Here is a 14,705-nt window from a genome sequence, read left to right on the forward strand (position 1 = left end):
TGTCGCTACATGGAGCAGAGTCCTAAAGAAAATAATTCTACACCATGTACTCTGTGGACACCTGTCGTGAATGTGGAATGCTTTTCAAAAACTGCACACCTGGTAAACATCTTAACACTGGATGGATTTGAATCTATGTCATTATACTCAGTATTGATGTCATAACTACGCTTAGACCACATCCTGAGTCTAGTGGTCACTGGTCAGTATAATCATCATTCTGTTTTTTCTTTTTCTTTTACGGGATATGTTAGAACAGGACAAAGGTGTGTACTTGAAGCAGTTTACTCAGAAGACCCACATCCAGGTTACTGCGATCACTTTTGCCGCCAAATGCAATAGGTAAAAATAAGGTGTTTGTGTGTAACAAAGGGGTCTGGGGGAAAAATAATTGAGTATGTATTTGCTACATTTATTTACTTATTTTCTCTTTCAGTGAGAACGGACACGTATACTAACTGTTGGCAGACAACCCTGAGCCAGCTGGGTGTTTTTCAAGCTGCAGGCCCCCGTTTTGAATTCTCCAGTGTTATTACAGACTGTTAATTAATTGGTTATGACAAAAAAGAGATGTCATATGTTTAAACAACCTTTGGGTGAACTTTTTGTATAATTTTAAAAATGTTAAAACTAACATCTATTGAGAGTCTACTTTATGCTTTTTTGGTTTTAATAACATCCTGTTCAATGTGTAATAAAATTCAAATCCTCTGAATATTGAGTCCATTTCTGAACACTGGGGAGATCGTGTGTACAACTGGTGATCCGGTTTATTGAATGCATTGCACCAATATGATTTCTACCCAGTGCTGTACATTTATCATTTGTTAATATAATAATACAGACAGTCTGACATTTCCATACCCACAGGATTAAAGGGCCTACATCTACGTACAGATACTGATCAGCATAAAGTCCTTTGGAATCACATGTAAACTGCAGTAGAGGATTTTTCTTTCAGTGCTTCGACCCAGAGAGAGCCTTCTAGTCCTCTTGTGACCAGCCCACTATGTGATAGTACTGTCACATAGTACATAACTTACATCCACTTATTAAGACCAAGAATAATTAGATTGTTGAATTGTTACATTGTCGTGTGTTTTTGCTTACTTCTAAATAAATAGTTTTGTTTGCAGTTCAATTTATTATACATTAGCAAATACAAAAAGTAATCCCATACAACATGAAATGATTGTTTTTTTAATTGCATTCTGTAGTTCCATCCCAAACTATAAAGAACAGGCATTTATTTAGAAAAATAGAATTTAGAAAAACACAATTATAAATACATTTTTTGTACAGTTATAAATACATTTTTTGTACAGCCAAAAGAAGAAGGGGGCTTTTATTTTGAAGGCAAAGAAAACGGGCCTGGCGTGAGCAGGGGGCGCGGCCTGAGCAGGGGGCGCGGCGTGAGCAGGGGGCGCGGCCTGAGCAGGGGGTGCGGCGTGAGCAGGGGGCGCGGCCTGAGCAGGGGGCGCGGCCTGAGCAGGGGGCGCGGCCTGAGCAGGGGGCGCGGCGTGAGCAGGGGGCGCGGCCTGAGCAGGGGGTGCGGCATGAGTGACTGCTGCAAGCTGCAGTTAGACCCTATTGAAAAATTCAGTGTAAAAATTGTCAGTCAACATCCGGGTAACCAAAAAGAAGCAATCGATCCCTGTATCAAATCATCCAACATCTAGCCAATCAAGTTACGCTCCATTGGTCATGTGATGCCGAAACAGGAAGGCGGTGAAGTTCAGGTGAGCTCGGCATGGCTCAGAACACAAATAATGGTGCTTCGGTGAGTGTACTTTTTATTTACCTTTTTGTTCGTAAAAGTCAGTAATATTTACCGGACACGTTGCACATTAACATAATTTATTGAACAATGTCTACGGGGAACTTTTAGTGATATGGCGTTCGTTAAACATGTGTTAGCTATTCGTCAGGGTTATGTTAGCTAGCTAGCGTTATCTTAGCTATTAGCTAACTTTATATTAGCATGGTTTATGATGTGGCTGCAAGAAATATCTGACTGACAGTTTGTTTAACAGCTGCCTATTAAGTTACTAGCTGTTTCACTTTACCCAAAACATTAAAAGAAGGCGCAAATTATTGCATTATAGTGTTAACTGGCAACAGCTTGGGTCGTGGTTGCTCGTAAGTTAGTAGCCCCATTCACACTGCCGTTTGCAAAATTACGTTTTCGCGCTAAATTACATAATCGCCATCATTAAACTGGACGCTGTCTGACTCCCTCACTCGCGGGACAGAGGCTGTTTTCCGGGGGAAAGTCCTGATGTCCACTACAGAGGACATTCATAAATTATCATTTTTCATATGAAAATAAATAAGCTCAACTCTGAAAACTCACTCAGATATTCATGAGATGTTAACTCACTTGAAACTATAAAAAAAATAACATGTTTAATTTAAGAATATCATGCTTATCTTTATTTTTTCCATATAATGTGCTCACACAGTGATTTAGTTTTTCTCCTAGGAACTGCTTAATCAACTTTTAGAAAGACTTCGCTCTCGGTTGGAGCATATTCTGGGACGCATGCCTCTGGATCTGGACTTTTTAGAGTTCACTTGCACACAAGAACTTGTGTTTTTAAATGCTGTATCCAGTTATTTTAGATTCACTGACACAGCTACACAGTCTTATCAATTTGGAAAAAGACAAAAGGGAGCAACACATTGTAGTTGTGCAGTTTGAGCAAGGACCAGCTGGGCGACGACGAATGGTCATATCCCCAGGGTGCCTTAGCAAACTTCTGGAACTTAATCTGTCTGTTCCATGTATAGCTAAACTTTTGGGGATGTCTAGGCGCACATCATGGCTGAGTCTGATCTCTCAGTTAAGGTATTATACAGCACTATGACAGATGAAGCGTTAGATCAGTGTGTGAGAGAGTTTAAGTCGAGGCAGCCTCACTCTGGATATTGAATGATGAAGGCCCTTCTGCAAGCCAGAGGACTGAGGGTGCAGCATAACCATGTCAGAGCCTCCATGCACTGTGTTGACACCACTGGTGTCACAAGCCGGGTGGTTCACGTAGGATGTATTGACGGACCGACTCGGTTCCAGGACCCCAGTCTTTGATGCACAGATACAAACCATAAATTGATTTGGTAAATTCTTAAGCAATCTTTTTGACAAAATGCATACATTCAGTGTGTTTGTAAAGTATGTGGTATTTTTTATACTGCTTCTTGTTACTGTATATGCACCATCACAGCCAACCTCTTAAAATGGTATACACCTAGTCTATTACATTTAGAAACTGTCTGTAGAACACTTTTTTTCTTACTTGCAGTATGTTATATACAGCTGACTAATTATTTTTTTCTCTTTCAGCTACAACATTGTTGTCTTTGGTGGTATTGACGGTATTTTCTGTAAGGTAAGCACAGTTGTTTGGACTTAGAGTACACATTTCTGTAATCATTAAATACTTGAGTGTCTCATAGACGTGTAATTGCATTTGTGCTGCAGATAATGTATCTTGGTGCAGCCTCCAACAATCTTGCATCAACCACCCTGGCTTTCTTCCTAGAATCTGTTGAGAAGTTTGGTTTTCCTCTCAGGTAAATGCATATTTTAAACTGGGAGTTTTTACTCTACAACAGTACAAGCAGTGGCGGAAAGTAACTAAGAACATTTACTCAAGTAATGTACTTAAAGATCACCTTCAGACAGGTTTTAATAAGTATATAAAATACTTTACTTTGAATAATATTAATTAAAATTAGATTTTCAACAAACTCAAACTTTCCACTGTCAGCAGATGAATGTGAAAACAGCCCTTTAGCGTCAAACTCTGAACAAATTTGAGGCGCTTGTACCGTACAGTAGTTGAGTACTTCCACTCCACTACATCTCAGAGGAAATATTGTACTTTGTACTCCACTACATTTATCTGACAGCTTTAGTTCCTTTGACACAATGGATAATATAACAAGCTTTTAAAATACAACACATTGTTAAAAATGAAACCAGTGGTTTCCAAACTTTTTGTTCCTCTAATCTTAGATTTTTGCTGAAATATTTGATAATTTGAACATTTATTGAAATCTCACCATGTGAGAAGTTTAGAGAAAAAAAGAAAAAACTGAAAACACATTTTGTGTATTTATCTGCTGACCCTTTGGGGGTGGGGGGCAGCACCAGGTTGGGAAACACTGGACTGAACTAGCTTACTGTATATAAAGTAGTGTAAAGTAGCTACTGGAGGTGGAGCTGGAACAGTAACATGCTGCTCTAACACTGATGCTTCACTACTCAAAATGTAATGATGTCATATATAATAATATATCAGTCAAAGGGAGCAAACTACTACTTTTACTGCAATACGTTAACTACATCAGTATCACAGTAATTGAATACTTCTTCCACCCCTGAGTACAATACAGTGCCCAACACCACACCACCCCACACAAGTATAATTTGCAAAACCAAAATATATATAAATTTTCAGAATTTTCAACCACTTCCTTTGCACTGTGTAAATAAGTAAACCAATAAACTTTACCAGAATGTGATCTTTGAAAGTGTTGTGTGTCTACTTTAGGGTTCGTGCTGATCGGGGAGTGGAAAATGTCGACGTTGCACGCTTCATGTTTACAGTCTGTGGCACTGGAAAGAGCAGCTTCATATCCGGGAAGTGTTCACAACCAAAGGTTTGTTCGATAGTATAGATATTGCTAATTAAAGCTGCCACCTTACTGATGCCATGTAGTGGTAGTATGTTAACATACAACTGCTAGCAGGAGTACTGTAATTTGCAAAGTTGTAATGACATGCAGTATAGTATATAACAAGATCTAATTCCAAATATAGTTGGTTATGCATAAACACAAAATAAAGAAGAAATTCAAAGACTTGGTTTTAATGATGAAATCAGTTGGACATGTTAAATTTATTATTTTTGTAGATTAAAATCTTCCAGGATTGAGCGGCTGTGGAGAGACCTGTGGGTAGCTGTAACATGCATCTACTATGATGTTCTCCACTCCTTGGAAGAAGAGGGCTTCTGCTGTCACTTCGTGTTTCTCCCACACCTGCAGGATGACCTAGATACTTTTCGCAATGGTTGGGACAATCATCCGCTGAGAACAGAAAGCCCCTAACCAGCTGTGGGAGCTGGGTCGTACACATTACACAATTCCAGGACCTAGAAGCCAAGAGCACATTCTGTAGTATTTGAAAGTGTGCCTACTTTTACTGCATACAACTCAAAATGCTCCATTTGTAGGGCATGGATATTCTTTACATTGAGTGGGAAAACCGCAGACTTCCATTTGATGACTAGTCGAGCATCATTGTTCCAGACACAGCATGCCCCCTGACTAATGACAGCTTTAAGAGATGCAGTTAACCCAAGAGCTGCAGTTAACCCATGAACTGCATCCCAGTCCTTTGGCTGCGATACTTACATTGCTGCTGTTCAATTTTGTGAGCAGTTTCTTGGTCTGTGAAATAACTGATCAGATTGACTGAGTTTAGAGAGACAATGAATAATGTTTTGCATAATCTGAACTGTATTATTGTTATTGCTTTGGCAAGAGAGAAAAAAAGAGGAAGGTGCAGCATAGTAATATTACAAAAATTAAACCAGTCCAGTTAATTTCACTTTAAACACCTTTGATTTACTTAATGTAACACAAGGAACGTTACAAAAAGAGCTTTCACCCCCTTATAGTTCACTTAACTCCTGCTTCAATGTTATCAATGCAGAGATGGTTTACAACGAACATGTTAAACTGCAAAAAAAACTTAAGATATATACATATACCAAATTTTACTGGGAAAGCTGAGATTGACAGATGACCCTAATTGTTACAATTTTCTCAGTAACACTTAAGTCCCCCTATTTATCGTGTATAATCAGCATATAAACAATTTATTACGGATGCAGTTATAAGGACCATAAGTGTATTCATTTATTTGTCAACAATTATAACTTCTTTAAAGACATTTTATTCTACATGAAAAACATTTTCTGACACGGGTAAAACAATTTTGGTTATCACATTTTTCTTCTCACTGGTTTAAGTAGGGTGATCTGTTTCAAAAAGATCTACGCCTAGATAATCACCAAATAATTCCATTTATGACAAGTTACGTAAACCTATTAAAATAACATGAATGAAAAGGTATATCAACTGCTTAACAGTCTAGCCATTTTATGATTGATTACTTAACTCAAACAGGTTAGGTCTGAAGTTTATAGTGTACTAAATTGTCAAAGAAAAATCAATGGCTGCCTGGAAGGTGAGAAAAACAAGTGTTGTTATCGTTTAATAACCTTTTCTCATTTTTATTGCACTTCTCTTTCGCTATCCGGCCCCCTTTACACCGTGTGAAAGCATCATGAACCAGGAAAAAGCTATGAATTATTTTGAACATTGAGGTTTATTCCCAAACCTGAGATGGATATTGGGGGGGCAAAATATTGCTTTTCAGTGGTTATACGAGGGCTTCACAGGAGTTCAGAGTCAGAGAAGTTTACCTCAATGAACTGACCATTTATTGCCAAAGGTTACTGCAAAGTACTCTCAGTAACAGTGTGAAAATATATTCAGTATACATTAACAACTTCCTGAATGTTTTCTTTGAGCGTGAGAGTTTACAACAGGTCTTTTAACAGAACAACTAACAAGCTTAAAAACATTTTAACATCAAATATTGTCTTACAAGGGTAAATACAAGCCAAATGTCACTCACACAAGACCAAATCCTATAAGGCAACTGTCAATACAGGCCAGGATGTCACATTTAAAAGATGTGTAATCCTTGTAATGCCCTGGGATGCGCAAGGTCTCAAAGCAAGTGGAGGCTGTGGGGTATCTGCCCTCGACCTCTTCTACAGAGAGACTCGGTGGTAGAATCTTCCGTCCGGTCCAGAATTTGACCAGTTCGGTCAGTTCAGTTGGTGTTGCTATGGAGTAGATTAAAAGGAATTAAAAATATTTTTTGACTTTATTAGTCATCAGGATAAATGGCCAACTGGTTGGACTCGTCTCTTGAGTTGAAAACCGCAACATGACTACTTTTTCTTGAATAAATAAATGTTATGTTGCTGATTCCAGCTCATGTGTGAAGTTCACGCTGAATATTTAAATAGCTATACAGCTTTTATACTACATTAACAGGTAACCAAATAATATTTAAAAAGCACTTCCAAGTGTCTCTGTACACCTACCATTAGCAATGAACTGTCGAAGATAGCCTGGTATGCGGCATTTGGTGTCAACTGAAAAATCGTCACTATCCTCACGAGGCCATGTGGAAGTACCTGCATTGAAAAAAATAGCATGAAAAAGACTTATGTCATTTTTCTATCTTAAAATCGCATATCATTTTTTTAATCAAATATAAGTTGTGGGCTATGTATGTAGGAAAACAAATAAGATTGAAAACAGACAGCTCTACATGCTGACCAGGTATGAACCATAATATTTACTAGGAAAATAACATCACAAGATCAGAGTAATTAAAATTAACCTCAGGGCAGAAATGTCCTGCTCCCTCTTTCGGAAAAAGCAAGGCCACTGTGTCAGGTCTTTGGGTCACCAGTGTCCACATTGGGGTTTCTTTAAGACCTCGTCTCAGCTGCTTAATTTGCCCTGTGACACTTCCTATTACCTGTTAATAGTAATAAGACAGAGAGGATAGAACACGTAACATTCCTTAGTTAAAGGCTTCTATTTGAATACATTTATTATGCTTCAATCCACTGGTGAATGAGGAAATAATACTGTTCTCCTGCATACTGATAAAATTCCTTGCATTTGCAGTATTAAAGACCACCCACCATCTTCTGTTTCTAGGAAAATAAATGGGGAATAAAAATTACCTTGAGAATAAATTAATCAGAAATAAGTGCAACAATTTAATTTTGTCAGACAAATTTTTTAGAAACTTAGCAATGTGCATTTATAACCAAAACTTCACTCATAGCATTGATCAATAGCTTCTCAAAAAGCCATTTTATTTACAGATTACTGGCATTTTAGCAGCTAATATATCAAGATTTTTATATACTACTACATTTACAGTATTACAAAACTAAGTATTAAAAATCTTGTTCACTCCCTCTTGATTTATAAAGCTTAAGTTAGCCATATATTAACGTCACTCAATAAGGATAATGGATGCACAATAATTGTACATAATATCTTAGTGAAAGAAAAAACCTTTTTCAAATCAAACATACAAGATCGATTGTTTCCCTGATGTCCAGGTCTGGACAGTCCTCTAGTGTAACAGTTGCAGTTTCAGGACTCCCACCAAGCAGGACTTGAACAACAGCAGGGCTAATTCCCAACAGGCATGGTCCTCCATTAAGAAAGGAGTGGCCTACCATTCTCCCCGCCACCATGAACCTATCACTTTCCACAAGAAAGTGAGAGGTTGAGGGGACTAAATGGCCAGGCTCTTCTTCAAAAGCTGTGTAACATTTGAGTTTGCTGTTGAAGACATTAAAAACATGAAATAAGTATTACTATAAAAAGTAATAGGCTTCCATCCACAGTAGAAAGACATGCAGGTTAATATTGCTCTTACTGTCATAGACTGGAAACCGTAGTTCTCAATACAGGCATTATACATTTAGTAAAATCTTTATTTTTTGACCACTGTAACTTGTAATTGGAGCTACCTTCAAGTTTGCAATTCAGAGGCCGTCCCCATTCCACATTAGTTAGCTTGTAGAAGGAGATTAGGGCCATGTCCTGTTCAGCAGGACTTTTTCTGATGTCCATGCTGAGAAGTAAGGGGCTCTTCATTTCATGAATACAGAGAAAACTGTCAGCACACAGATATGGCCTTGGTGGGTTCACTGATAGTTAACCAGCCTAATAAGAAAAAAACCAAAAATGTGGTTTCATTATTAATGCTTGACTGTCAAGATAACAAAAAACTTTAACATATAGAATCAAATCACAAGTAAAAGCCATCAAGCCTTACTCGGGCATAAACAAAGCAACTTAATAATCATTGACTATATATATATAATACACTCACCTAAAGGATTATTAGGAACACCATACTAATACTGTGTTTGACCCCCTTTCGCCTTCAGAACTGCCTTAATTCTACGTGGCATTGATTCAACAAGGTGCTGAAAGCATTCTTTAGAAATGTTGGCCAATATTGATAGGATAGCATCTTGCAGTTGATGGAGATTTGTGGGATGCACATCCAGGGCACGAAGCTCCCATTCGACCACATCCCAAAGATGCTCTATTGGGTTGAGATCTGGTGGCTATTTCAGTACAGTGAACTCATTGTCATGTTCAAGAAACCAATTTGAAATGATTCGATCTTTGTGACATTATCCTGCATTATCCTGCTGGAAGTAGCCATCAGAGGATGGGTACATGGTGGTCATAAAGGGATGGAGATGGTCAGAAACAATGCTCAGGTAGGCCGTGGCATTTGAACGATGCCCAATTGGCACTAAGGGGCCTAAAGTGTGCCAAGAAAACATCCCCCACACCATTATACCACCACCTCCAGCCTGCACAGTCATGATGGATCCATGTTCTTATTCTGTTTACGCCAAATTCTGACTAACATCTGAATGTCTCAACAGAAATCGAGACTCATCAGACCAGGCAACATTCTTCCAGTCTTCAACTGTCCAATTTTGGTGAGCTCGTGCAAATTGTAGCCTCTTTTTCCTATTTGTAGTGGAGATGAGTTGAACCCGGTGGGGTCTTCTGCTGTTGTAGCCCATCCGCCTCAAGGTTGTGCGTGTTGTGGCTTCACAAATGCTTTGTTGCATACCTCGTTGGTAACGAGTGGTTATTTCAGTCAAAGTAACTCTTCTATCAGCTTGAATCAGTCGGCCCATTCTCCTCTGACCTCTAGCATCAACAAGGCATTTTCGCCCACAGGACTGCCGCATACTGGATGTTTTTCCCTTTTCACACCATTCTTTGTAAACCCTAGAAATGGTTGTGCGGGAAAATCCCAGTAACTGAGCAGATTGTGAAATACTCAGACCAGCCCGTCTGGCACCAACAACCATGCCACACTCAAAATTGCTTAAATCACCATTCTGTCCCATTCTGACATTCAGTATGGAGTTCAGGAGATTGTCTTGACAAGGACCACACCCCTAAATGCATTGAACCAACTGCCATGTGATTGGTTGATTTAGATAATTGCATTAATGAGAAATTGAACAGGTGTTCCTAATAATCCTTTAGGTGAATGTACATACAATACATACAATACAATACTTGTAAATACTTGTACATTTTATTCCCTCTATTTGCACTTCTGGTTAGATACTAACTGCATTTCGTTGTTGTCACGGGACCGTGAGGATCAGCGCCACCATGCCGTGCACCCCCAGTTCCCGTCACTCCACAAACACTGACTTGTTTTGTCACGTCTTCAATCACTCCCACCAGGTCCCAATCATTCCATCAGTAGGTGTTGAAATGAGTCTCCTCTGCTCCCCACACTTGTTAATCGTTGCTGTTATTATTTTGTGTCCATACGTAATGGGTCAGTTTTTAGTAGATGTCTCCAAGACCTGCCTAAAAGAAGTATTAGTGATGTCCATCGAATTGTTGATGCCTGGTCCCCTGCTCCAACAAGCAAGCGGAACAAGGGATTCAAACTCTACGTATCGAGTTATCTGAACAACTACGAGGGTAAATAGTTAACTGTGGTGTGCCGGCCGGCTAGTTAGCGTCGTGTTCCTTTTTAGTGTAGTATTAGGCAGGACAATAGAACGCATAAAAATCCACCCTAGCCTCAAAAACGTGAATTGAAACTAACCTTCGTTCAGCCTCTTCTAACCTGAATTAAGCTTGAAATTCCATAGCCTCAAAAAAGCACCAAAACAGGTCTCCTCTTTTATTTTAATACTGTAACCTCATTTCACAACGAACCTGCGTTAAACCTGCGTTACGTGGAAGTTTATAAAAAATTGCCTTGTCTGACTATTTCTAGTCTAGCGTTTGAAGTCATTGAATGGCACAAGCCATATTTTATTAAAAAGAGGACATTCTTCCTGATTAAAATGATGCCCCACTTGTACCTTGAAACTTAAATGAGTCACGTACATTATATTTCTTTTTTTTCCGTACAACAGCATCACTCATCTTGTTGTGAGTTTAGGTGTTTACTAATGCGGATGAGTATTAGTAAGTAAACCTGAAACTGCAATGTCGACTTCTAGACAAAAGCGGAAGTTCGCCACTATGCTGGTCCACAGAGTCTATTTGCGAGCGGTGCGCGATTGCGCAAGCGTGCAGTTTAGAGGGAACATTGACCTCTAGCCTTTTCACGCGTGAGTTTCAAATATTCCTTACCGACCCCCCAGCGTGAGTTTTTCTGCGCGTGACTTCAGTACTCTCTCCAGCTTTTGAACTCATGCCAGCATTTGAACAGTCACCTTGCTAGGTAAGGAACACTACATGCATTGCATTGCAAGCTTCTCTCGTTGAATCAAATTCTAAGAGCTGCAAAAGTTGGTTGATTTATAACTGTAGCTAGCTAGAAAACGTCAGCTAACCGCTAGCAAACGTCAGCTACCCGCTAGCTAACAAATCGTGACCAGTAATTCAGTGCAGTGAAAATGAATAAACCATATAAAATGCATACAACTGGTAACGTAACTTCTAGAAAGTTTTTGCAATGGTTTTGATGGTGGTAGTCGCTAATATAATTTGATTTTGTGTATTAGTGTTGGCTGTCTGTTGGTATGTAAGTAACACTTCTTGTCCCGATTTGAATGCCTTCTACCTGGTCAATATCATAGTGTGGTCTTGAAACAATTACAATCAGGAAATAAAGTCATAAACACTGTTTGAGCTAAATGTGAGTAAATAATAGGGCGGTTTTACCAGCCATTGTTATGTTACTTTTTGCTTGGCATGCTAATGGTGCGTTCTAAACAAGACGTTCTAATCACACCATGATCGGGCGCTTCAGGGACCACTCCAGCCTGATCACACAGGTGTGACGGTACGCGTCAAACGGCTAGGTATGAGTCCATCATCATGACTTTGCCTCAAACTTTGCACATCAACCTTATTCACCAATTCAATGTTTTTATAGTATTTGTTTTAATCTGCAATGGTCACCGTGAGTTCAATTTAAGGTTAATGTTAAATGCACTGAACAACACAGCGTTATGTTAGGGCGTGATTCAAATCTGGCGTTGAAGGATAAAATATGACCTAGAGACAAATGCTATTTTACGAAGTCTTTAATAAGTGTAATAAATGCAGTCTTCATGTACATGGGTTCACTACAACACCACGCAGGGTCAGCAGAGAACCTGATATTGTTGACAGACATTTTCTTATATACATTCTGACAGTGGTAGTTCCTGCTCACTGCAGGCCTATCAGAATGGGGCTGAACGCGGTTTAGACTTGTTCAGCCTATAGCTGGGGCACAGGCTGGTCCCAGCCTCTAGGCGCGTTCCATCTGTCCGGCGTGTCCGACGAGTCTGTTTACTTGAAGATTATCACCCCTTACACCCCTATACTCAGAAAGTGAAGTTTCTGTTCTTGTTAACTTAATTCAGGCCCGATCAGTTCCTCATACATTGAAAGAACATAACACCCTTAATATACTAGACCGTTTAATACCATCTGCGCCCAAGTGTAACCACAGCCTGTCTGTTATTTTCCACTGCTTTCAATTTAGTTTCAGCTTAAGCACAAGCTAAAGTAAGGCATATGTTATGGGTACGATGTTTCAGCACACAACACTCAATATTAAAAAGTATACCAACACTTTATAGTAAAAAGTAAATTCCCACAGTTATCCTACACACTGACATTGTTGTTACATGGCACCTGACAACCACGTAGTGTGAGTTATGAAGAATATATAAGCAAAAATATAGCTAGACAAACAAAAATAAAGCAACAATAAACATAACACTGTACACTAGCAGCAGTTTATAAAAGAGTACTGTAAACTAGCAGCAATCTAGGTAGTATTACTGAACATTATAGCTATGGCAGTAATATACATAAGTTACCAACAGACAGACTCTTGTCACCATCATCCTCACTCAGGTTATCTTCTGAACTATCATAGTCAGAGGGGTTGATAAGCAAAATATTTGTCAAATTCCTCTGAGCTACAGCTTTCTTATTGGTTTTGATTTATTTTGGCTCCAGCTTCTCTGGTGTGTCAGCAAAGATTTTTGCTTTCACTTTCTTCCTTTTCATTCTAGGTTTAGTTGCTGTGGCTTAAGGAAGGGATGTCTCCTGGAGACACATACCCCAAATGAGCAGGAGAACCATTTGCATCACTTACGAACGAGTGTTCAGGATTCATGATTCTGTTTAATGGTTCAGGCAGAGTGGTAGGTGGTTCCTTTGTGTCTGTAACTGCTGATGAGCAATCATGACACGTCATGGGTTGATGGAGGTCAATGGTTCATCTTACCCTAACACTTTTGGCTCAAATTACCCCATCGCCACCATTTTAACAAACTTGTATCAATGAGCAGTTTAGAGGAAAAGTCATGCTAACAATATAGCCTCATATTATAACTTCCTAAAGCAATAACACATATGTGAGATTTCTTCAAACCTGTCTGTAATTGTTCAGACACAAGAATTCAAGACACTCCTCAAACATAAAAAAATCACTTGGAACTGGAACACTTATTCTATGTGCCTCTTGCACAATGTGAGTAAAATGGATGACTCTTCAAAAATTTCTGGTCCCAATTTGGTCTATGGTTGCCTAGAAACGAGGGGTGGCTCAGGGTGGCTCAACTTTCCCACATGCTCAAGTTACCCTGTTCTCTCCAATTACTGCGCAATGTCTTGCCAATATAGAGATGGTTGTTGCACTCCTTAATACCCAGACACTCAGTTTTTGTCAAAGCAAAGGGTGAGCAATCCGTTATTTTCCGTTTTAGATTTGTTTTACCAATTTAGAACAATTTGCTGAATTCGGTCAAATATTCCTAATTTAATCCATTCTGATTTCATGTTATAACAAAACACAATTTGGAAAAGTCCAAGAGGGGTAAATACTTTTGAGAGGCACTATAAACGCATAAGTATCTCTGCAGTGGACTCCGAAACAAATAAATCCTCAACTGAATCTAGGTCTTCGTCATAGTTTTTTTCAAGGGAGAGGAAGAATAGTAAAGGAAAAGAGAAAAAGAAAGGTAAATACAAGCGTGCGAGAGAGAGAGAGAGCAGATCTTGCCGGAGGGTTATGTGAAGACACATTTTATTATGTTTGCGAATCAGGCTAATGCACATACACAGAAGAACTGGGAGAAGCTGTTCATCATAGCCGGGAGGATGCAGAAGCTGTTCATCATAGCCGGGAGGATGCAGAAGCAGATGAGACCATCACCACCACCATTAAAATGATGACGATTGAAGAAAAGCTGCTGCTTAAAAAGAAGGGTTGAATCCAATTCTGAATGCTTCTCTCAATCCTCACTTTCCTTTTCTCTCTTTCAGTAGCCCTCTCAATCCCACTACTCTGTTTTGAACCACCCACATTTTCAGTATACTCTCTTTTCCCCTTGATCTTGTTCTCTGTCATCTTGCCATCACTTTTCCTTCTCTCTATTCATGCTTCCTTCTCCCTGCCTCTCTTTCTTATCCTCACTCTTTTCTCTCGCTGGCTCTCTCGTTCTTTTTCTATCCCAACCCCTTTCTATCTTGTACGCCCATCTCTTTCTACATCCTTATTCTCGCTTGCCTCA

At 39.2% G+C, this 14,705-nt stretch overlaps 2 long non-coding RNA genes across 2 annotated transcripts in view; one reads left to right on the forward strand and one right to left on the reverse strand.

Moving 5' to 3' along the window:
• The first annotated feature begins 1,742 nt into the window (after nt 1-1,742).
• LOC109615762 lies at nt 1,743-5,731 on the forward strand. Its single transcript, XR_002196760.3, has 4 exons — nt 1,743-3,389; nt 3,482-3,573; nt 4,557-4,665; nt 4,920-5,731. It is a non-coding gene; the product is annotated as an uncharacterized LOC109615762 (long non-coding RNA).
• A 66-nt stretch (nt 5,732-5,797) lies between these two features.
• LOC105012069 overlaps nt 5,798-14,705 on the reverse strand; it is a 45,567-nt gene continuing 36,659 nt past the window's right edge. The window contains exons 3-5 of the long non-coding RNA XR_003781797.2: nt 7,493-7,633; nt 7,191-7,283; nt 5,798-6,926 (exon numbers count right to left, since the gene is read on the reverse strand). This is a non-coding gene — a long non-coding RNA (uncharacterized LOC105012069). The remainder of the gene's footprint in view (nt 6,927-7,190; nt 7,284-7,492; nt 7,634-14,705) is intronic.

The sequence above is a fragment of the Esox lucius genome, chromosome 1 (assembly GCF_011004845.1).
Source record: "Esox lucius isolate fEsoLuc1 chromosome 1, fEsoLuc1.pri, whole genome shotgun sequence".
NCBI lineage: Eukaryota > Metazoa > Chordata > Actinopteri > Esociformes > Esocidae > Esox > Esox lucius.